The 25,305-nt window shown below is 51.1% G+C and overlaps 1 long non-coding RNA gene across 1 annotated transcript in view; it reads left to right on the forward strand.

Moving 5' to 3' along the window:
* Window positions 1-22,061, forward strand: part of LOC140484485 (uncharacterized) — a 34,164-nt gene extending 12,103 nt beyond the window's left edge. The window contains exon 3 of the long non-coding RNA XR_011962182.1: window positions 21,395-22,061. This is a non-coding gene — a long non-coding RNA (uncharacterized lncRNA). The remainder of the gene's footprint in view (window positions 1-21,394) is intronic.
* The last annotated feature ends 3,244 nt before the right edge of the window (window positions 22,062-25,305 follow it).

The raw sequence follows: 25,305 nt of genomic DNA on the forward strand, positions 1-25,305 counted from the left end.
CTCGACATCAGGAAGACCCAATGGAAACTTAGGGAACGGTTCACTGAGCATAACAGCCGGGCCCAGAGGGGCTGACCAGACCCCCCAGTCACCGCCCAGTTCACTTCCCCCCCAACATGACCATCCTCGACCTCCTGCATTACCACAACGAACCACACCACAAATTGGAGGAACAACATCTCATCCCCCTCCTGGGAAACCTCCAGCCCAAAGGATTCAACACGGAGTCCTCCAATTTCAAGTAACCTCCTTCCCCTGCTCTCTCCCACCAACTGGATTCATTCCTCCCATTGTCCAACCAGGTGGGACCCTCTACCTGTCCTCACCCCCTTCGCCCTCATTTCCCCCACCCTGACCTGTTCCACCCCTTCGTCCTCCCTCCCCCTCACCCTCCCACCCTATCCTCCTTCCCCCTCACCCTCAATCCCCCTCCCACCCCATCCTCCCTCCCCTCCCCCTCTCCCTCCTCCCCCTCCCACCCCATCCTCTCTCCCACTTCCACCCCATCATCCCTCCCCCTCCCACCCCATCATCCCTCCCCCTCCCCCCATCCTTCCTCCCCCTCCCTCCCCCCTTCGTCCTCCCTCCCCCTCCCTCCCCTCTTCGTCCTCCCTCCCCCTCCCTCCCCTCTTCGTCCTCCCTCACCCTTCGTCCTCCTTCCCCCTCGTCCTCTCTCCCCCCTTGGTCTTCCCTCACCCTCCCTCTCCCTCCCCATCCTCCCATTCCCTCATCCTCCCTCCCCATTCCCTCTACCTCCCTCCCCACTCCCTCCCTCTCCTGTCGGTCCCTCTCTCCGTTGTTCCACTCCCTTTCCATTCTGTTTTATTATCCATCCGTCTTTCTCTGGCCCCCTCCCTCCTTGTTCCTGCCCTCTGAACGTCCCCCTACGTATATAAAAGCCCCTCTGTGTCCGATATACCCTCCTCATGGACCTCCCCCAATACCCGTCCAGGGGGTACAGGAGCCTGTGGGGACTGACTGAGACCAGAATCCCTGATGGCTCACAGTCCAGGAGGAGGATATTCAGCCCATCGTGTCTATCCCCCCTTCTATTAACGGCCCAGTGTCCTGCCCCCCTGGGATTTGCCCCTGAATGGCCCGTGACTGAGTCCCCATTCTGGCAGAGACCGCTCCTCACTGATAGCCCACCGCCTCCCCACACAGTGAGCATGTGCAGACACTCACTGGCCTTTTGACTGACCGTGGATGGGCAGAGGAAGATCCGACTCTCCAGCAATTTCGTCACTTCTTCCTCCCCCCCCCCCCACCCCATGCCCCAATCTCACTCAAAGGGGTTTTACCTGACACCCCCTGCTCCCTAGTTTTCCATATGGATTCCCCCTAATTATTTGCCCTCCCAAAGTTTTGTCCCCACCCCTGGATGTTATGTCTGTTCCTAATTTGGCAGCACCCCCTCCCCCACCCACCCCTTTATGTTGGGGGGACACAGTGAGCACGTGCAGACACTCAGTGACCTTTTGAGGGACTGCTTCACTGCCCCTCACTCCCTGAGACAGGGACTTTACATAAACCTCCCCCCATCACATTTTCACTCTATTGTGCCGCCCCCCCCCCCCCCGCCAATTATATTCCTGACCACAATTCCCAATACCCCCATGTTCAGTCTCTCCCCCACTTCGGGGGGGTTTCCAGCCCGTCCCCATTTATTTCCCTTTCCAATCCACACCCCCACCAAATATTGCCCCCCAATATTCTGTTCCCCCTACATTTACCACCCCCTTCTTCTGTAACCCCACAGCCCCCCATCTTCGGCTAATTTGTGACCACACCCACAATTTTCCACCCCCCTGGAATTTTCCAGCCCCCCCTATTTTCCCCTCCTTCCCCAATCTAATTGCCCCTCTCCCCCTGTGTACCTTCATTTACCCCCTACCCACCCCACTGTCCCCTCTGCCCATACTCCCCTATCTCTGTATAAAAGCCCCCTCTGTGTCTCCATTGTGTACAATTCCCCCACCCTCCCTCACCACCCCCACCCCTCACTGTGTCCCAGGCCCTGGGCTGGGGGGGGAGGGGGCACAGGGAGTATGTGCAGAGACTTACCGGCCATTCGACTGTGTGTGTCTTCATGCACAGCAAGATCCCAGTCCCCAGGCTTCCCCCCTGCCCCACTCCACCCTGAGAAAGGGGCGTTATTTCCCCCCACCCACACCCACACCCACAGTTTGGACAACAACAGGAGTCCCAGGGAACAGCAAGATCCCACTGTGTTAATGATATGTGCAATACCACACGATACTGAGTCCAAATCTCCCTTAGGGACAGGAGGACAGGGAGGGAGGGCTGGGGGCATACAGACAGATAGAGAGAGGGACAGAGACCGAGGTGGGGAGAGAACACAAACAAGATTAGGGACAGAGAAATGGAGACAGACACAGAAAGAGAGAAAATCCCAGGGTTGGCAGTGTGAGGGAGGGAGAGAGGGAGATGGAAGTTGATTAAATCAGAGTCAAGATCTTTTGAATCAAAAAACAAGAAAAACAAACAAAATCCCATCACTGAGTGACTTCCCAAAGCTCCCGATTTTATCAGCACGTCCCCCTGGTTTTAAACCCAGAGAATGGGAACAGATTTCACTGGGACCCAGGGGGTCAATGCTTTCTGACTGAGACCCCCAACCCCACCCCAAGGGTTTATATTCTGAGACTCGATGGAAGGGAGTTGGTCTCAGAGCCTGGATCTTGTCCCTCCCTCCGTGTTTAACCTGCCCCCTCCAGCTGCTTCTCTCCCTCTCTCCCACCTTCCCTCACACTGTCTCTCTTTCTCCTTCACTCCTTCCCATCTGTTTCCCTCTCTCATTCTCTCTCTTCTCCCCCACCTCTCTCTCCCTGTCCCTATCCCCCTCTCCATCTCTGCTTAGATTCCTCTTGTTCTCGAGAATGGATTTGTGTCTCTGTGTCTCTCTCCATTCCCCTCCGTTCTGATTGAAATGCCCTCCCTCCCTCCCTCCCATTTAAAGTGTGTTCCCATCTCCCCGCCCTGTCCTGTAGACATTAGCCCCCTCACTATCACATTGTGGAGGGAGGGGGAGGAGAGGTGGTGGGGGGTCTGGGCTGGGGAAAGGAGGGATGATACACCCCACCCACTATCAGACCATCAGCAAACGGAGCCTGGGCCCTTTGGACAGACTCCTGTGATGTGTAAGGGGCAACCTGCAGGCTGAGGGGCGCACAGCAAGATCCAACAGGAAGCTGGGTGTGGCATACCTGGGGTATTTCCTCATCTTTACCCCCTGCGAGAACTAGTGCCATCCCCCAGCAACAACCCCTCCCCATATCAACCACTCCACAAGCAAAATGCCCCCCCATGTAATTTTCACACAGCAAGATCCCAATAATACCAGCACTTTCCAAATCCAGTTTCTGATCATGAGTCTCTCTCTCTGTCTGTCTCTCCCTGCCTGGAATCCCACATCCTGTCCTCCACACCCCTCCCCATTAAAATGACGACAAGTCACAGGGTGGGCTATTGATGCACAGTGCAATCCCACAGGGTAGTCCCCTTTGTGCTCCAGAATGTGCTCAAATCCCACTTTACATCCGACAGGAGGCTGTGGATTTCTGTGTGTGGGACGGTTTTATTTGTTTGAAAAATCAACCAAAGAAAGACCGAGAGAGAGAGAGATCCCCTCCCAGATACCTGGGGAATTGGCGAACCTGTGTCTTTTCTGTGCGATTATCACATTTGGTCACCCTGGTTGCAACGTAGGCCACTCTGCAGGTAGTTTGAGACACAGCAAGATCCCACATGTAGCATTATTCTGATATTAGAAGAAGTCTTTGGAGAAAGTTTCTCATTTAAGGTTTTACTTCCCTCCTTGGGGAGTCCTGTCTGTCAGACACTCACTGGGGATTGATGTGTTTGTGTCAAATCCCAGGGCCCCAGTTACTTTAACTCCAGGCTTCAAATCTGTTTAAAAACGACAGGGCTGCAATCTGACAGGAGCCAGTTACCCAGAGGCCCCTAAAACCCAGGGTCCCCCAGAGGAGATTAAACCTCGGGGTAAATTAACACACAACTCACGTGGGCCCCCACGGGGTGCAGCCTGTCGACTAGGCCTCAGGCCTCAGGCCCGTGTCCCCTCTGGAGAAAGCTCTTGTTCAAAGGTCTCCTGATCCCAAAGTTTCTCTCTTTGAATCTTCAAGTGGCCAGCAAGATCCCTTGGGAGGAAAGAGACAGCATTCATTGAAAAGCAAAGGAGGAAAATTATTACAGAGAGATAGCACAGCAAGATCCCAGGTTTCCCCCTCTCTCTGTGACACAGACAATTTCCCAGCGACATCCAAACACAAACATATCGGGTGATGAGCTGAGTTTTCATTCCAAAGCTTTGGAGAAACTTTGAGATACCAGGTTACCTGATTAAAACACTCACTGCTTGCAATGACAGCATTGGGGCAGCTGGTGCACAGCAAGATCCCACATGCAACAATGCAGCAGCAGCTAATTACTCTGACCATTTTCCCCCTCTGTGATGCTGCTTCAGTTTAATTATTTCCTGTCACCCCAGAATCAAACATTGCAGAATTTCACAATCTCAACACACCTCTCCCTCTCTCTCCCCTTCTGTTTCCCCTGCTCTCTCAATTTTTCAAATCTCTCTCTCACTCTCTTTCTCTCACTGTTGTATTTTCTCACCCTACCCTCTCTGTAACCAATATTACTCTGACATTATGACAAGTCTTTAGAGAGTGTCACATCATTTGGGTTTTAATTCCCCCTCTCAGATCCTGGGGATGGACATAGAGTCAAAGAGATGTACAGAACGGAAACAGACCCTTCGGTCCAACCCGTCCATACCGACCAGATATCCCAACCCAATCTAGTCCCACCTGCCATCACCCGGCCCATATCCCTCCAAACCCTTCCTATTCATATACCCATCCAAATGCCTTTTCAATGTTGCAATTGTACCAGCCTCCACCACATCCTCTGGCAGCTCATTCCATACACGTACCACCCTCTGCGTGAAAATGTTGCCCCTTAGGTCTCTTTTATATCTTTCCCCTCTCACCCTAAACCTATGCCCTCTAGTTTTGGACTCCCCGACCCCAGGGAAAATACTATGTCTATTTATCCTATCCATGCTCCTCATAATTTTGTAAACCTCTATAAGGTCATCCCTCAGCCTCCGATGCTCCAGGGAAAACAGCCCCAGCCTGTTCAGCCTCTCCCTGTAGCTCAAATCCTCCAACCCTGGCAACATCCTTGTAAATCTTTCCACCCTTTCAAGTTTCACAACATCTTTCCGATTGGAAGGAGACCAGAACTGCACGCAATATTCCAACAGTGGCCTAACCAATGTCCTGTACAGCTGCAACATGACCTCCCAACTCCTGTACTCAATACTCTGACCAATAAAGGAAAGCATACCAAACACCTTCTTCACTATTCTACCTACCTGCGACTTCACTTTCAAGGAGGTATGCACCTGGACTCCAAGGTCTCTTTGTTCAGCAACACTCCCTAGGACCTTACCATTAAGTGTATAAGTCCTGCTAAGATTTGCTTTCCCAAAATGTAGCGCCTCACATTTATCTGAATTAATCTCCATCTGCCACTTCTCAGCCCATTGGCCCATCTGGTCCAGATCCTGTTGTAATCTGAGGTAACCCTGTTCACTGTTCACTACACCTCCAATTTTGGTGTCATCTGCAAACCTACTAACTGTACCTCTTATGCTCGCATCCAAATCATTTATGTAAATGACATACTTTAACACCAGGCTTCAAACCTGCTTTAAAAATGACAGGGCCGCAATCTGACAGTAGCCAGTTAACCAGATGCCCCTAAAACCCGGGAACCCCAGAGGAGATTAAACCTCGGGGTAAATAAACACACAATCCATGTCGGCCCCCACGGGGTGCAGCCTGTCAACCAGGCCTCAGGCCTCAGAACCACGTCTCCCTCTGGAGCTTGGCCAAGGCTTCCCTCGGCCTGAACATTTTGGATCTTCACGTTGCAGCTTTCCCAACAAAAGTTCATCGGGATAAAAGAAGGAAAAGATTACTTGTAAGGGAATGTGAGAGCATTTTGAAGGCAAGTTACACAGCAAGATCCCAGGTTTAAAATCACCCCCGTCCATCCCCAGTGTATTAATGTATCTAACATAGTCAGCAGTTAGGATGGAACATGGTGTGGGAGCAGATCTTCCCAGGGATTGGAGGGGGATAGTGAGGGAACACCATCAGATTCTTACACTCTGCAGTGACCTGGGATCAATTACCTTTTACTGAAAACAGTTCCCAACTTGTATGTGCCTGGAGCTCCCTCCAGTCTGAAAGTCTCATTCATCTCTATCATGTCTCCTGTCTCTGAGCCAATGGTATATTCATTCCCAGGATAGGGACAACATGGGGCTAGATACAGAGTAAATCTCCCTCCACACTGTCTGCATCGAATACTCCCAGCACATGTGCAGCATGGGGTTAGATACAGAGTATAGATCCCTCTGCACTGTTCCTATCAAACACACACAGGATCGGGACAGCATGGGGTGAGATACAAAGTTAGGCAGCATTGTAGACAGTGCAGATGGTACCTTAACATTACAAAGGGATATCGATAGATTGGGTGAATGGGCAAAGCTGTGTTAGATGGAGTTCAGTGTCAGCAAGTGTGTGGGTATCAGGTTGGAGTACAGAGAGGGAGCACAAAGGAGGTTTACAAGAATGATCCTGGAGCTCAGGGATTACATTCTGAGGGGAGACTGGACAAATGAGGCCGTTTTCCTCCAGAATTGAGAAAGCTAAGGGGTGATCTGATCAAAGCCTTCAAGGAATAAACAGAATGAGACAGGATCAATCAAGATCAACGATTCCCACAGGTTGGAGATTCTAGACCAAGAGGGAACAGAGTCTGAGAATGAGGGCCCAGAGTATTCAGGAGAGATGGTAGGAAGCACTTTGACACACACAGGGTGGGAGAAGTTTGGGACTCTCTTCCACAAACAGCAGTGGATGCTGGATCAGTCGTTCAGGTTAAATCAGAGAGAGATACATGTTTATTCAGTGAAGATATTGAGGGATATGGGCCAAAGGAAGGAATGTGGAGTTAGGCCACAGATTAGTCATGATCCCATTGAATGATGGAACAGGCTCGAGGGGCTGAATGGCCTCCTCCTGTTCCTATGTTCCAAAATAACGATCCTCCTGCACTGTCCCTATCAACCCCTCCCAGGGCAGGGACAGGATGGGGTTAGATACACAGTAAAGCTCCCTTTTCTGTATCACCATCAACCCTTCCCAGGGCAGGGTTAGAACAGGGTTAGATACAGAGTAAAGCTCCCTCTACACTGTCCCCATCAACCCATCCCAGGATTGTTTAATGGAGCTTTAAGATTTGAAAATGCTTCTATTATTCTGTCATTCACTGTCCCTCAGTAACTGTGTGCGCGTTCGTGCGTGCATAAGTGAGAGACTGAGAGAGAGAAACGGAGACAGAGACCAGGGCCCTGCATTACTGGGTCAGGTAGTGTTGTGGAGAAACTATAGAGAACCACCAGGAGACGCAGAGAGTTCTTCAAGAAATAAGTCTTTTATTTGCAAACAAAAAACCGTGACACTGAGAAAGCAGATTCTCGAATGCCCCCGAACCTCAGGGTCCGTGGATTTTTATATAATTTTTGATCATGTTTCTGTGAGCTTGTCAGCATGACCAACTATCTTAATCAAAGTATCTCACTCCAGCTCCACAATAAACCAGTGATGTTAGTTCCCATTACCTCTTTAGTTGTACATTCTACTTGATGTTATTCGAATGTCATGATTAGATATTTATTGCGAACTCTGCTGCAGTGATCTTCCATTGCAGACTAACCTGTCATGATAGATATTTAGCTATTCCATCTATTACAATAGTCTTCTGTCTCAAGCTGACTCGACTAACTATTAGTTAGATATTTTAATGTCATGTCCCAAATATTTCCGGTCCCAATCCTGTCATAATAACACTTACCAGAGAAACTTGCTTTATTCCTAGTGTTATCTCATCTGGCCATAGTGACCCTTCAGCCTTAACCTTACTCTGCTAATGGGTGTCAGAATGTTCCACTATGGTTATCCCATCCTGCCCCTGCATTCCACAGACCACAGATTCCCAGTGGTCTTCATGCTTTAACCCTTCCTATGCTTTCATGGTCTTTATTTTCCATTGACCTCACTCCAACAACAATACATTTTATTAGTTAAACAGGATGGAAGACAGCATCAATTCTCAGGAAGTGTTTTACTGTTTCTGTTTTTGTTAAAACACTTGGGCGGTGTGCTGGCTCAGTCAGGAGACTGTCTGTGTGGTGTTTGCACATTCTCCCCGTGTCTGCGTGGGTTTCCTCCGGGTGCTCCGGTTTCCTCCCACAGTCCAAAGATGTGTAGGTCAGGTGGATTGGTCATGCTCAATTGCCCGTAGTGTTCGGTACATTAGTCAGAGGGAAATTGGCCTGGGTGGGTTACTCTCCGGAGGGTCGGTGTGGATTGTTTCTACACTGTCGGGAATCTAATCTATTTATGACATAACATCATACATAGTAATCTGAGATTGACCAGGTTCTGAATTTATTGTTACAATGGTTAAAGACTGTCACCTATATGCCCATCTCTCGTCAACTGGTCTGTTGAATTTCCCTCATGTTTTGCTCGATATACCAAGTGGGAAGTTGCTCAGTGACATCTTAGTTAGGTTACTCCGAAGTCCAAGCCCTCAAACAATAAAGTGCTCCTTTGAGATTAAATTTAAAGGTGTTTCTCTGCAAATGGCCAGACTCAAAATGATCACAGCAGATTCAGCCTTCACTTCACAGCAAAGTATCATCTTCCTTTAAATGGGAATATACATCATCTTAAAAGCTAAGGAAATAATTGTGACTTTAAATAAATACTTCCAGTAACTAATATAATCCAATAAATATTGCATACCTTTTGATATTTTTTACTGGAACTGTTAAGCTCAGACTATTATAAAGTTGTTTAAAACATAAGGAACTACAACTACATTAACATTGAAATGACTAATGTGGACTATTAGACCACTCACAACATTCTTAAGCAGGCAGCCCAGAGCATAACATTGCAGTTTGTTTCGATAAGTGTACAGTGAAAATTACCTGGAATAAAATAGCTCGGTTGCTGACTAGATTTTAAACAGGCACAATCATTACTCACAAAATTACACAAAGAACAAAGAACCCCTACAGAACCCCACCTATCCAGCTCGACGTAATTATGCTGTTCCGAGTACATCAGTTCCAATGTTAAACACCAGTATCAATGCTTCAAGTTGAAGTTGGAGGGCAGAAAAGAGAGTTTCTACACAACTCCCTGTTGAACTTTGCAAACCTGTTCAGCTTAGCTCAGCTAAAGAGCTGACCACTGCCCTTTGATTATGTCGGTGAGTTGTCAAGCACGATCACTTTGGCCTGAAGGCTCATCTGTTTACATGTAAACAAAAGGCTTCTTCAAATCCTTTTTATCTCTGTACCACACCAGACTGATCGGAACCTGCACCCCCCCCCCCTCCACCTCCAACAAAAAATCAAGGACAGAGTCTCCTTGAGCCAAGGAACAGCTTTCAGATAAAAATGGACGAGTTTTGTGACACTAAAGAAAGTCCACATTTTTGTTTCAAATGCAATCCCACTGTCTCTGATTACAGATAGTAGCTTTAATTTGGACCCTTGCCAAGTCTAACCTCAATCCTCCAATGTGTAGTCAGCAAACAATCAAACTGCAAGGTCTTGCTTCTTTCACCAGAAGGACTGCAGTAGTTATTGGGGAGACAGACAGAGGAAGCCGAATCCAGACTGATTAATTCACCAGACTTGGTGCAGTTAATATACTGGTGCAATTATTTTCTGCTCACAACATTTAAAATTCAGTCCTCAGTTATAACTATGTGATCTTTGTTCAGTCTCATTCAACGATGCATGGTTCATCGCAGCTTCTCCCAAGAATTGGGATACAATGTCAGGACAATAAACTTTCCCAAAGTTATTAAGGTTCGAGGGAATGCAGTGAATTGTCACTTTGTTTCAGCACCTGTCAACACAAGTTGTCACCTGCTCCTTTTTCAAATGCACACACTTTTGTTCCACACACAAATCTCTTCACATCACCAAAATCATTTTTCTTGTTTCATATTATCTATTTTTTAAAAATATTACACATTCTGGACAAGATGGATTTTGGCCTGCATTGATGCAGCAATATTCTATAATTTAAAACCAGCTTTCAGGGGAATATCAATACTGGTTTGAACTCACACCAAGCATAGCACAATAGTGTCTGCTGTTCAAATTTTTTTTAAAATCCTGCGCTAACATGCCTCAGCAATGTGTAACTTTTCCACTGTCTTGTGGACTCTAGTGAGACCGTCAATCAAGGAGTATACAGTGGGATTTAGGTAAAGTATTGTTACTTCTGCAATCATAATTACTTGAGCAAGGTAAATACACTCACACCAGTGGAGAATTGTTTCAACCAAGAGCTGAGTTAACAAGAATGAAAACTATGTGAAGGAAATATATAATTGTTTTTGTATTATCTCAGATGTGCATACAAGAATGAAACATGCCTGTAAACAATGGTAGATGTTATAGACAAATAGATAAGGTGCTGTGAGGGTGGAGGTTAAGCCAGATATGCCTGTACAAACAGTAGTTAGAAGCATCTGTTTCCCACTTCTTGAAAAACAAAAACAAACCCCAATTATAGGGTCATAGAGCTCAATATGGATGAGGAATGGGAGGGAATGTTACAAGGGAAACAGATGGCAGTGAAGGAGGATATACCTAACAATGGGCCGCAGCAGGATGTGGTGAAATAGCCAAGCAAGACTTCTACTTTGTTATGTACAAGGCTGGATACGGCAAGAGATAGACAACAGTAATGGGCACCGGGTTGGGAGAAGTGAATCCTATATAAGATATGGACTTGCTAAACTCTGGGTGCCTTACGGCAGGCACCACGCTTGCAAGTGTATCATAAACAATACTGATTGCTTCAGATCTTGTCTCTGACTGAAATTATTGAAGTGCATGAGCTTTGTTTCTCAAAACTGGGGGTTCATCCGGGATATTCTTCCATTGCTGGGGGGAGTGGCTGGCCCTGGACACTGGGAAGACATGTCCCGTTCCCGATTGAGGAGCGGTCTCGTGTCCCAGTTTGGTCCGCTCCCTTGGGTGACTGGTATGAATCCCACAAGAGAGACATCTGAATCAGACAGTGAACGGAGGTCGATAGAAAATACAGCAGAAAGGGGCAAGGCAACTCTGTGCACAGACCAAGGTAAGAAACCTGACTTTTAAGTATTGCCTTGGTGGCTGAGAAAAGGGGTATTTAATCGCTGAGGGACTGGCGAGGGTCCTGAGAAATGGAGGGTAGGCAGAGTAAGTCAAACTGTGACAAAGTAAAGGAAGAAAAAGTCCCTGCTAACATTCCTCCAGAAAGTCCGTTGGGGAGGATGTTGCGGGAATGGACAAGTAAGACTTGTACAAGGGAAAAAGATAAAAAGAAAATGATGAAATATTGTTGTTTATTATGGACGAAAGAACCAATCCTTCGTCCGGCTGTCTTCTGACCAAAGTATGGTTCGGACGAGGATTGGGCATATCAGTATTTAGATTTGTATGTGAATGAAAAACAACCTTTTAGTCAAGAGGAGGCGGACTATGCGTCTTGTTGGAAGGGCAGTTTGGGAATGATGGTAGTAAAGACAAAGGATTCCCCCTCTGCCCCACCCAGTCTCTGGGATCCTCTTGGCTGCTTCCCCCCGCTCCCCCCCCCCCCCCGTACCATAAAATCAGATTAGGTGGAAATGGAGGAGGAGGAGGAGAGACAGATAGACGGGGACAGGGAACGGATGACCCACAAGAGGAGGAAGAAGGGGCGGTGGATGGGGATGTTTTTGTCCCAGACCCTCAATCCTCATCGAAAGAAAAGGAAGATAAAGTAGATGTTGAGGAGACCTCCGGAGTATCTAAACGAAAGCCTAGGGGAGGAAAACAAAAAAAGGGGAAGAAGTAAAGAGTTATCCCCTTCGGGAGGTACCAGTAGGGGACAAAGAGATTGGGTTTGTAAGTGCCCCCCTCACCAGTGGGGAGGTCAGAACATTTAAAAAGGATATGAAGGTCCTGGTTGAGGATCCGGTAGGGTTGTCTGAACAAATTGATCAATTCTTGGGGCCCAGTCTGTACACATGGACTGAGTTAATGTCTATTTTGAATATCCTATTTACTGGGAAAGAAAGGGGACTTATTCGAGGAGCATCCATTAAAATATGGGACAGGGAATATCCCACTGGGGATGGGGATGCTGGACAGGGAGAGGTGAAGTTTCCCCTCAGAGACCCCCAGTGGGAAAACCAAAACCCGGATCATAGAGAAACAATGAGGGAATTGAAAGACCTGATTCTAAAAGGAATAAGAGAGGCAGTTCCAAAGTCGCAGAATTTGACTAAAGCCTTTGAAGTTAGACAGGAAAAAGATGAGACTCCCTCAGCTTTCTTGAAAAGATTATGAGACTCAATGCGGAAATATTCTGGAATGAACCCTGAGGACCCAGTGGCACAGGGTCTTTTGAAAGTACATTTTGTGACAAAGGCATGGCCAGACATACAGAGAAAGATACAGAAGATAGAAGGGTGGAGTGAAAAACCATTAGATGAATTATTAAGAGAGGCACAGAAAGTGTTTGTAAAGAGAGAGGATGAGAGACAAAAAGTGAAGGTGAAAATGATGGGAGCTAAGGTTGATGAGGTAGTTAAGAAAAGAATGGAACCAATAGTGAGCAACTGGAGGGTGGGTGGCAGCAGGTAGGGCAGAGAGGGAGAGGGAGAGGGAGAGGGAGAGGACAAGGGGGAGAGGGAGAGGAAGAGGGAGAGGACAAGGGGGAGAGGGAGAGGGAGAGGACAAGGGGGAGAGGGAGAGGGAGAGGACAAGGGGGAGAGGGAGAGGGAGAGGACAAGGGGGAGAGGGAGAGGGAGAGGACAAGGGGGAGAGGGAGAGGGAGAGGACAAGGGGGAGAGGGAGAGGGAGAGGACAAGGGGGAGAGGGAGAGGGAGAGGACAAGGGGGAGAGGGAGAGGGAGAGGACAAGGGAGAGAGGGAGAGGACAAGGGGGAGAGGGAGAGGACAAGGGGGAGAGGGAGAGGGAGAGGACAAGGGGGAGAGGGAGAGGGAGAGGACAAGGGGGAGAGGGAGAGGGAGAGGACAAGGGGGAGAGGGAGAGGGAGAGGACAAGGGGGAGAGGGAGAGGACAAGGGGGAGAGGGAGAGGACAAGGACAAGGGGGAGAGGGAGAGGGAGAGGACAAGGGGGAGAGGGAGAGGGAGAGGACAAGGGGGAGAGGGAGAGGGAGAGGACAAGGGGGAGAGGGAGAGGGAGAGGACAAGGGGGAGAGGGAGAGGACAAGGGGGAGAGGGAGAGGGAGAGGACAAGGGGGAGAGGGAGAGGGAGAGGACAAGGGGGAGAGGACGAGGGGGAGAGGGAGAGGGAGAGGGAGAGGACGAGGGGGAGAGGGAGAGGGAGAGGGAGAGGACGAGGGGGAGAGGGAGAGGGAGAGGACGAGGGGGAGAGGGAGAGGGAGAGGACGAGGGGGAGAGGGAGAGGGAGAGGACGAGGGGGAGAGGGAGAGGGAGAGGGAGAGGGAGAGGACGAGGGGGAGAGGGAGAGGGAGAGGGAGAGGGAGAGGACGAGGGGGAGAGGGAGAGGGAGAGGGAGAGGACGAGGGGGAGAGGGAGAGGGAGAGGGAGAGGACGAGGGGGAGAGGGAGAGGACAAGGGGGAGAGGGAGAGGGAGAGGACAAGGGGGAGAGGGAGAGGGAGAGGACGAGGGGGAGAGGGAGAGGGAGAGGGAGAGGACGAGGGGGAGAGGGAGAGGACAAGGGGGAGAGGGAGAGGGAGAGGACAAGGGGGAGAGGGAGAGGGAGAGGGAGAGGACAAGGGGGAGAGGGAGAGGGAGAGGGAGAGGACGAGGGGGAGAGGGAGAGGGAGAGGACAAGGGGGAGAGGGAGAGGGGGAGAGGGAGAGGACAAGGGGGAGAGGGAGAGGACAAGGGGGAGAGGGAGAGGGAGAGGACAAGGGGGAGAGGGAGAGGGAGAGGACAAGGGGGAGAGGGAGAGGGAGAGGGGGAGAGGGAGAGGACAAGGGGGAGAGGGAGAGGACAAGGGGGAGAGGGAGAGGGAGAGGACAAGGGGGAGAGGGAGAGGGAGAGGACAAGGGGGAGAGGGAGAGGGAGAGGACAAGGGGGAGAGGGAGAGGACAAGGGGGAGAGGGAGAGGGAGAGGACAAGGACAAGGGGGAGAGGGAGAGGGAGAGGACAAGGGGGAGAGGGAGAGGAAAAGGGGGAGAGGGAGAGGACAAGGGGGAGAGGGAGAGGACAAGGGGGAGAGGGAGAGGGAGAGGACAAGGGGGAGAGGGAGAGGGAGAGGACAAGGGGGAGAGGGAGAGGGAGAGGGAGAGGACAAGGGGGAGAGGGAGAGGGAGAGGGAGAGGACAAGGGGGAGAGGGTGAGGGAGAGGGAGAGGACGAGGGGGAGAGGGAGAGGACGAGGGGGAGAGGGAGAGGACAAGGGGGAGAGGGAGAGGACAAGGGGGAGAGGGAGAGGGAGAGGGGGAGAGGGAGAGGACAAGGGGGAGAGGGAGAGGGAGAGGACAAGGGGGAGAGGGAGAGGGAGAGGACAAGGGGGAGAGGGAGAGGGAGAGGGAGAGGACAAGGGGGAGAGGGAGAGGACAAGGGGGAGAGGGAGAGGACAAGGGGGAGAGGGAGAGGACAAGGGGGAGAGGGAGAGGGAGAGGACAAGGACAAGGGGGAGAGGGAGAGGGAGAGGACAAGGACAAGGGGGAGAGGGAGAGGGAGAGGACAAGGGGGAGAGGGAGAGGACAAGGGGGAGAGGGAGAGGACAAGGGGGAGAGGGAGAGGACAAGGGGGAGAGGGAGAGGGAGAGGGAGAGGACAAGGGGGAGAGGGAGAGGACAAGGGGGAGAGGGAGAGGACAAGGGGGAGAGGGAGAGGACAAGGGGGAGAGGGAGAGGACAAGGACAAGGGGGAGAGGGAGAGGGAGAGGACAAGGGGGAGAGGGAGAGGGAGAGGACAAGGGGGAGAGGGAGAGGGAGAGGACAAGGGGGAGAGGGAGAGGGAGAGGACAAGGGGGAGAGGGAGAGGGAGAGGACAAGCGGGAGAGGGAGAGGACAAGGGGGAGAGGGAGAGGGAGAGGACAAGGGGGAGAGGGAGAGGGAGAGGACAAGGGGGAGAGGGAGAGGGAGAGGACAAGGGGGAGAGGGAGAGGGAGAGGACAAGGGGGAGAGGACGAGGGGGAGAGGGAGAGGGAGAGGACGAGGGGGAGAGGGAGAGGGAGAGGACGAGGGGGAGAGGGAGAGGGAGAGGACGAGGGGGAGAGGGAGAGGGAGAGGACGAGGGGGAGAGGGAGAGGGAGAGGGAGAGGGAGAGGACGAGGGGGAGAGGGAGAGGGAGAGGGAGAGGGAGAGGACGAGGGGGAGAGGGAGAGGGAGAGGGAGAGGACGAGGGGGAGAGGGAGAGGGAGAGGGAGAGGACGAGGGGGAGAGGGAGAGGACAAGGGGGAGAGGGAGAGGGAGAGGACAAGGGGGAGAGGGAGAGGGAGAGGGAGAGGACGAGGGGGAGAGGGAGAGGGAGAGGGAGAGGACGAGGGGGAGAGGGAGAGGACAAGGGGGAGAGGGAGAGGGAGAGGACAAGGGGGAGAGGGAGAGGGAGAGGGAGAGGACAAGGGGGAGAGGGAGAGGGAGAGGACGAGGGGGAGAGGGAGAGGACAAGGGGGAGAGGGAGAGGACAAGGGGGAGAGGGAGAGGACAAGGGGGAGAGGGAGAGGGAGAGGACAAGGGGGAGAGGGAGAGGGAGAGGACAAGGGGGAGAGGGAGAGGACAAGGGGGAGAGGGAGAGGACAAGGGGGAGAGGGAGAGGGAGAGGACAAAGACAAGGGGGAGAGGGAGAGGGAGAGGGAGAGGACAAGGGGGAGAGGGAGAGGAAAAGGGGGAGAGGGAGAGGACAAGGGGGAGAGGGAGAGGACAAGGGGGAGAGGGAGTGGGAGAGGACAAGGGGGAGAGGGAGAGGGAGAGGACAAGGGGGAGAGGGAGAGGGAGAGGGAGAGGACAAGGGGGAGAGGGAGAGGGAGAGGGAGAGGACAAGGGGGAGAGGGAGAGGGAGAGGGAGAGGACGAGGGGGAGAGGGAGAGGACAAGGGGGAGAGGGAGAGGGGGAGAGGGAGAGGATAAGGGGGAGAGGGAGAGGGAGAGGACAAGGGGGAGAGGGAGAGGGAGAGGACAAGGGGGAGAGGGAGAGGGAGAGGGAGAGGGAGAGGACAAGGGGGAGAGGGAGAGGACAAGGGGGAGAGGGAGAGGACAAGGGGGAGAGGGAGAGGACAAGGGGGAGAGGGAGAGGGAGAGGACAAGGACAAGGGGGAGAGGGAGAGGGAGAGGACAAGGACAAGGGGGAGAGGGAGAGGGAGAGGACAAGGGGGAGAGGGAGAGGACAAGGGGGAGAGGGAGAGGACAAGGGGGAGAGGGAGAGGACAAGGGGGAGAGGGAGAGGGAGAGGGAGAGGACAAGGGGGAGAGGGAGAGGACAAGGGGGAGAGGGAGAGGACAAGGGGGAGAGGGAGAGGACAAGGGGGAGAGGGAGAGGACAAGGGGGAGAGGGAGAGGGAGAGGACAAGGGGGAGAGGGAGAGGGAGAGGACAAGGGGGAGAGGGAGAGGGAGAGGACGAGAGGGAGAGGACAAGGGGGAGAGGGAGAGGACAAGGGGGAGAGGGAGAGGGAGAGGACAAGGGGGAGAGGGAGAGGGAGAGGACAAGGGGGAGAGGGAGAGGACAAGGGGGAGAGGACAAGAGGGAGAGGGAGAGGACAAGGGGGAGAGGGAGAGGGAGAGGGAGAGGACAAGAGGGAGAGGGAGAGGGAGAGGGAGAGGACAAGGGGGAGAGGGAGAGGACAAGGGGGAGAGGGAGAGGACAAGGGGGAGAGGGAGAGGGAGAGGACAAGGGGGAGAGGGAGAGGGATAGGACAAGGGGGAGAGGGAGAGGACAAGGGGGAGAGGGAGAGGACAAGGGGGAGAGGGAGAGGACAAGGGGGAGAGGGAGAGGGAGAGGGAGAGGACAAGAGGGAGAGGGAGAGGGAGAGGGAGAGGACAAGGGGGAGAGGGAGAGGACAAGGGGGAGAGGGAGAGGACAAGGGGGAGAGGGAGAGGACAAGGGGGAGAGGGAGAGGACAAGTGGGAGAGGGAGAGGACAAGGGGGAGAGGGAGAGGACAAGGGGGAGAGGGAGAGGACAAGGGGGAGAGGGAGAGGACAAGAGGGAGAGGGAGAGGACAAGAGGGAGAGGGAGAGGACAAGAGGGAGAGGGAGAGGACAAGAGGGAGAGGGAGAGGACAAGAGGGAGAGGACAAGAGGGAGAGGGAGAGGACAAGAGGGAGAGGGAGAGGGAGTGGGAGAGGACAAGAGGGAGAGGGAGAGGACAAGAGGGAGAGGGAGAGGACAAGAGGGAGAGGGAGAGGACAAGAGGGAGAGGGAGAGGACAAGAGGGAGAGGGAGAGGGCAAGAGGGAGAGGGAGAGGGCAAGAGGGAGAGGGAGAGGGCAAGAGGGAGAGGGAGAGGGCGAGAGGGAGAGGGCAAGAGGGAGAGGGAGAGGGCAAGAGGGAGAGGGAGAGGGAGAGGACAAGGGGGAGAGGGAGAGGGAGAGGACAAGGGGGAGAGGGAGAGGACAAGGGGGAGAGGGAGAGGACAAGGGGGAGAGGGAGAGGACAAGAGGGAGAGGGAGAGGGCAAGAGGGAGAGGGAGAGGGCAAGAGGGAGAGGGAGAGGGCAAGAGGGAGAGGGAGAGGGCAAGAGGGAGAGGGAGAGGGAGAGGACAAGGGGGAGAGGGAGAGGGAGAGGACAAGGGGGAGAGGGAGAGGACAAGGGGGAGAGGGAGAGGACAAGGGGGAGAGGGAGAGGACAAGGGGGAGAGGGAGAGAACAAGGGGGAGAGGGAGAGGGCAAGGGGGAAAGGGAGAGGACAAGAGGGAGAGGGAGAGGACAAGAGGGAGAGGGAGAGGACAAGAGGGAGAGGGAGAGGCAGAGGACAAGGGGGAGAGGGAGAGGGAGAGGGAGAGGACAAGAGGGAGAGGGAGAGGGAGAGGGAGAGGACAAGGGGGAGAGGGAGAGGGAGAGGACAAGGGGGAGAGGGAGAGGACAAGGGGGAGAGGGAGAGGGAGAGGGAGAGGACCAGGGGGAGAGGGAGAGGGAGAGGACAAGGGGGAGAGGGAGAGGGAGAGGACAAGGGGGAGAGGGAGAGGACAAGGGGGAGAGGGAGAGGACAAGTGGGAGAGGGAGAGGGAGAGGACAAGGGGGAGTGGGAGAGGGAGAGGACAAGGGGGAGAGGGAGAGGGAGAGGACAAGGGGGAGAGGGAGAGGGAGAGGACAAGGGGGAGAGGGAGAGGGAGAGGACAAGGGGGAGAGGGAGAGGACAAGGGGGAGAGGGAGAGGACAAGAGGGAGAGGGAGAGGGAGAGGGAGAGGACAAGGGGGAGAGGGAGAGGACAAGGGGGAGAGGGAGAGGACAAGGGGGAGAGGGAGAGGACAAGGGGGAGAGGGAGAGGACAAGGGGGAGAGGGAGAGGGAGAGGACAAGGGGGAGAGGGAGAGGGAGAGGGAGAGGACAAGGGGGAGAGGGAGAGGACAAGGGGGAGAGGGAGAGGACAAGGGGGAGAGGGAGAGGGAGAGGACAAGAGGGAGAGGGAGAGGACAAGGGGGAGAGGGAGAGGGAGAGGACAAGGGGGAGAGGGAGAGGACAAGGGGGAGCATTTGATGGAGGGTTCGAGCGACAGGGACAGAGATGGAGGTCTCCACAGGCAGGATGCTATTATTGTGGAAAGATAATAGTCACAAATGGTTTAGTGTGATAGATTTAAAGGATGCCTTTTGGGCTTGTCTCTTGGCGGAGGAAAGGAGGAATTTGTTTACCTTTGAGTGGGAAGATCCCAAGACAGGACGGAAACAGCAATACCGGTGGGATGTGCACCCCCAGGAGTTTACGGTCTCCCTGAGTTTATTTAGATAGCTGTTAGAACAAATATTAGAGAAATTTAGCAGCCCCAAGGGGACTACCCTGTTGCAGGATGTAGACGACCTCTTAGTAACAGGAAAAAGAAGAGAAAGAGTAGTAGAAGCCACTAACAAATTATTGAATTTCCTGGGTCAGCAGGGACTGAGGGTATCTAAGAACAAACTACAATATGTGGAGTGAGAAGTGAAATACTTGGGACATTTAGTTAGTGAGGGAAAGCGAAAGATAAGCCCGGAACAGATAGAGGGAATAGTGGGAATGCCACTGCCCAGGACTTAACGGGAGTTACGTACATTTTTGGGTCTAACGGGATATTGCAGATTGTGGATTGATTCCTATGGACAGAAGACTAAGAAATTATATCTCAAACTATTAGAGGGGGAACCAAAATGTCTAAGTTAGGATGATCGGGAAAAAGAACGAGTTGAGGAACTCAAAAGAGATCTGATCCATGCCCCCGAGTCAGCCTTACCTTCTCTAGATAAACCTTTCCACCTCTTTGTTACCGTAGATAAGGGAGCGGCTCTGGGAGTATTGACCCAGAGGTGGGGAGGAATGAGACAACCACGAGCATATCTTTCGAAGCTATTGGATCCAGTATCCCGGGGGTGGCCTGAGTGTGTGCAGGCTGTGGCTGCCACTGCACTGTTGGTGGAGGAAAGCAGGAAGCTTACATTTGGGGGAGCCCTAATAGTAAGCACCCCACACCAAGTGAGAACGATCCTAAACCAAAAAGCTGGGCTATGGTTGGCAGACTCGCGGATTCTGAAATATGAGGCAATATTAATAGAAAAGGATGATCTAGTGTTGGTCACGGACAATTCTTTAAATCCAGCTGCCTTTCTTTGGAAAGGGGAAGGAGAATCTCCTTAGAATCCAGGGCACGACTGCCTTGACATTATAGAATACCAAACTAAGGTCCGCATGGACCTGAGAGATGTTCCACTTCATGCAGGAGCCCCACAATTTATAGACAGATCATCCCGGGTGACTGAAGGGAAAAGACATAATGGGTATGCAGTCGTAGACGGGATGGAAGGTAGTGTGGTGGAGGCAGGAAGGTTGCCAAATGGGTGGTCAGCTCAGACCTGCGAACTCTATGCATTGGAAAGAGCCCTTAGGGCGTTAGAAAATAAAGAGGGAACAGTATACACTGACTCTAAATATGTATTTGGTGTTGGCACGTTCGGAAAGATATGGCAGGAAAGAGGACTGATCAATACCGGGGGGAAAGAATTAGTACACGAGGAGTTGATTAAACGGGTCTTGGAGTCCCTATTACTCCCCCGAGAAATAGCAGTAGTGCATGTAAATGGTCATCAGAAAGGAAATGAACCTGAAGTTAGGGGGAAATAGATTAGCCGATGAAGTGGCTAAGGAAGCAGCCCTGAACCCACAAGAAGTGGTGATCCATTCCCTAATACCTACTGTCCCAGGTCCTAGGGAAGCTCCTATATTTACTGAAAGAGAGGAAAATAATTGAGAGATTTAGGGGCTGTAAAAACAGCAGATGGGCATTGGAGGTTACCTGATGGAAGGGAAATGTTAAACAAAATGATGATGGGAGAGATTATGGCTGTCCTACATCAAGGCAGCCATTGGGGAGTGCAAGCAATGTGTGATTTAGTTCTTAGGGAATATGGATGTAAAGGAATATATACAATTGTTAAACAAATATGTGAGGGATGTATAATATGCAGAAAGGTAAATCAGAAAGTCTTGAGAAAACAGACCCCAGGAGGAAGAGACCCAGGATTGAGATCCTTCCAGAGTATACAAGTAGATTATACTGAACTCCCCAGAGTAGGGAGACTAAAGTATATGTTGGTTATAGTAGATCATCGATCTGGTTGGGTTGAAGCATACCCCCGAGCTACTGCCACTGCGAGTGGGGTGTCTAAAACAATATTAGAGAACATAATTCCCCGATATGGGCTAGTGATCCATATAGGTTCTGACCAAGGAACTTATTTTACCTCTAAAGTGTCACAGGGGGTAATGAAAGGGTTGGGAATTTCCTGGGGGTTCCAAACTCCATGGCACCCGCCATCATCAGGAAGGGTTGAGAGAATGAACCAAACACTCAAACGACAGCTCGCTAAACTGATAATAGAAACCAGACTCCCTTGGATCAAATGTTTACCTATAGCTCTCTTGTGAGTACGAACAGCCCCAAGGAAAGATTTGGGACTATCCCCCTATGAAATCTTATTTGGATTACCTTATCTGGGAACAAATGGGGAATTGCCACTTCCCGAAACTAAAGACTTGTTCTTAAAGAAGTATATACTGGGTTTGTCCTCCTCTTTGTCTTTCCTCAGGGAACAGGGTTTATTGGCACAGACTCCACCCCTTGAATTCACCGTTCATCCCATCCGGCCGGGAGATTGGGTCATAGTAAAATCATGGACAGAGACTAAATTACAGCCGGACTGGGAAGGGCCGTACCAGGCTCTTTTGACGACCGAAACGTTAATAAGGATGGTGGGGGAAAGGCTGGACTCACTACACTCGGATCAAAGGGCCAGTGGAAGCTGCAGTTGAGGAAGAAGTCTGGACAGTCAAATCAACGCAAGACCCACTGAAACTCAGACTAAAGAGACTTTGAGTAACTGATTATACAGTGGTGACACGAGCGCGGGATTATTTCTGTAAGATTGTATATTAAGTCGTTTTGTGCTTCCCCATCATGTTTAGAATGCTGGAGATGCTTAGAGTTATGATGCTAGCTCTCTTCGTATTGGGATTTTGTCAAACACCATTTTCATATGTATTATTAACAGTCCCTGAGTCTGATAATCCACAAGTAATAGACGCTGATGTATGCAGCTTAAATTGTGGGGATGTAGATAATCAGACACAGTCCCACAGCTCTGAGATACATCTTAATCCTATGGGGATGGCCTTGGGGATGGTACTTGGTATAATGGTCTCGTCACAGTACACCGGGCCCCCGTCCGACCAGCTCTCGATTGTCCTGATAAAAAGTGTAACCCAATATACTTAATGATAAAAAAAAAACACATGGCACAGAGCAATTCTGGGGGTGGGCGGTAGGGGGGGCACCTATGAGATACAATTAAATGAAACATTTGGGATAGAAATGAAAGCAAATGGGAAGGATTTCTTGGGCTGTTGTTTTTGAATTAGCGTAGGACAGGGAAAACGGGCAGAACTACTGCGTCACCCCTCCCAATGACCCTAAAGTAGTAAAAATTACACAGGAAAAGGACTTAAAACAGACCATCGAAATAGAAACTGGGTACGGGGTTGAATGGGTAAAGTATCCTGTAAAAAGTCTGAACAAGACCAATTGTTATGTATGTGCCTCTGGTCGGACAGTGACCCAGGTGGTTCCCTTTCCGTCGGGTGGAAGGGAGACAGGAAGGGCATGGAATGTATGATAGCCCTGTATCAGGATGAGACTGCATGGAATGATCGGAACTGTACCTCCCTATCTCTGATGTTCCCTCCCTTGGAGAAGAAAGACTCAAAACCCCCACCCCCCCACGTTTCCAGCCACAGTCAGAAATCACACGTGGTGTGTGTGTGTAGACGAGGTACAAGTCGGTCTGGAGACTTGGGGGGAGCTGAAATTATGTACAGAGATTAAGGATGTTACTGAAACGGAGAAGGGAGGGAACTACTCAGCACTGAAGGTTCCCCGAGTGGATCTGTGGTGGGACTGTGGAGGCAAAATATAGAGACCCACCCTCCCTCTGGATTGGAGAGGGATATGTGGAATTGTACAGTTGGCAATTCCACTTACCCTGGCATTTGAGAAGGAAAAGATAGTAGGGAAAAAGAGAAGGGGTAAGAGATTACTGTTAGACACTTCTTTCAATGACAGGATTTATCTCGATTCTGTAGGAGTCCCTGGGGCGGGGGGGTACCTGATGAATTCAAGGCTCGTAACCAGATTGCAGCAGGCTTTGAGTCAGCTCTCTTCTGGTGGGTAACAATTAATAAAAATATAGATTGGATAAATTACATTTTCTATAATCAACAGTGATTTATAAATTATACAAGAGATGTGGTTAAAGGAATATCAGACCAGCTTGATGTGACAAGTGGGATGGCATGGGAAAATAGAATGGCCCTTGAGATGATTCTAGCGGGAAAAGGGGGTGTGTGTGTGATGTTAGGAGGAAGCTGGTGTACCTTTATTCCTAATAACACTGCACCTGATGGTTCAATCACTCGGGCCTTAAGGGGATTGACTCCCTTAGCAGATGAACAGGCTGAGAATTCGGGAGTAGACACATCTCTCACGGGATGGCTTGAATCCTGGTTTGGAAAATGGAAGGGGGGTGGTGGTTTCTATCCTTCCTTCCCTGACAGTAGTAGCCGGGGTGTTGGTAGCCACTGGCTGTTGTATCATACCCTGTATACGAGGACTCACCCAAAGACTGATTGAGACAGCCTTAATGAAACAGATGCCCCTAAAAGGGAATCAGGCAGGGGAACTTTATCGACTAAATAATGAGGGGATGAGTGAGACCAAGATGGATGAAATCTCCGGAATGATGCTTGTGAATTTCGGGGGCGATGCTTAAAAGAAAAATTGCAGAAGGTAACAAATGGTAATTAAAGAAAATGGGGAAATTGTGGGATGTGGGAAAACTAGTGTTACTTCTGCAATTCCATTTACTTGTACAAGGCAAAAAAAACTCACACCAGTGTGTAATTGTTTTAGCCAAGAGCTGAGTCAACAAGAATGGAAACGATGTGGAGGAAATACATAATTGTTTTTGTATTAGCTAAAATTGTATGCAAGAATGAAATGTGACTGCAAAACAATGGTAGATATTACAGGCGAATAGATAAGATGCTGTGAGGGGAGGAAGTTCAGCTAGGTACGCCTGTACAAACAGTAGGTATAAACATCTGTTTCCCACTTTTACAGAAACACAGGAACAAACCCCAATTAAAAGGGTCATAGGGATCAGGGGAAGGTACAGATGGAGGGAGTAGATAATGGTGAAGAATATGCCTAACAATGACCTACAGCAGGATGAGGTCAAATGGCCTTGTGAGGCCAGAAATAAGCATTTTGTCACAGACAAGGCCGGATAAGGCAAGAGATAAACAGGGGTAATGGGGGTCGGTCTTAGGGAAGTGGACGATGTAAACAGGGGAGGAGCAATGAAAAACAAAAGAAACCAAATTATATAAATATTGTGTATGAATTGAATTTGGGGTGTGTATGTCCCTTGCCTTGTAGACACTGGACATCACACCCTCTTGCAAGAGTAAAATAAAGGACACTACTGATTCAGATTTTGTCTCGGACTGCAATTATTGAAGTGTGTGAGCTTTGTTTCTCATAGTTCCAGACCCTAACCCCTGGATTAATCCGGCCTATCCCACTCTCTCAGACACTGTATTCCAGACCCTAACCACTGGATTAACCCGGCCAACCCCACATTCTCTGACACTGTATTCCAGACACTAAACTCTGGATTAATCCAACCTATCCCACTCTCTCAGACACTGTATTCCAGACCCTAACCACTGGATTAACCCGGCCAACCCCACATTCTCTGACACTGTATTCCAGACACTAAACCCTGGATTAATCCAACCTATCCCACTCTCTCAGGCACTGTCTTCTCAAACCTAACCATTGGATTAATCCAGCACACCCACACTCGCAGACACCGCATTCCAGAACCTACGTCCTGGATTAATCCGGCCTATCCCAAACATTCTCGGACACTGTGTTCTAGACCCTAATCCCTGGATTAATCCGAACAATCCCACACTCTCAGACATTGTGTTCCAGAACGTAACTCGTTGATAGAATGGGCCGATCCTACACTCTCAGACACTGTGTTCCAGACCCTAGCCCCTGGATTAATCCGGCCTATCCCACACTCTCAGACACTGTGTTCCAGACCCTAACCCCTGGATTAATCCGACCAAATCCACATTCTCAAGCACTATGTTCCAGATCCTAACACCTGGATTAATCCGACCTATCCCACTCTCTCAGGAACTGTGTTCCAGACACTAACTGCTGGATTAGTCCGACCTATCCCACTCTCTCAGGAACTGTGTTCCGGTCCCTAACTCATGGATTAGTCCGGCCTATCCCACTCTCTCAGGCACTGTGTTCCAGACTCTATTCCCTGTATTAATCCTGCCTATCCTACTCTCTCAGGCACTTTGTTGCAGACACTAAACTCTGGATTAATCTGGCCTATCCCACTCTCTCAGACACTCTGTTCCA

This window comes from Chiloscyllium punctatum, chromosome 13 (assembly GCF_047496795.1).
Source record: "Chiloscyllium punctatum isolate Juve2018m chromosome 13, sChiPun1.3, whole genome shotgun sequence".
In the NCBI taxonomy this organism is placed as follows: Eukaryota; Metazoa; Chordata; class Chondrichthyes; order Orectolobiformes; family Hemiscylliidae; genus Chiloscyllium; species Chiloscyllium punctatum.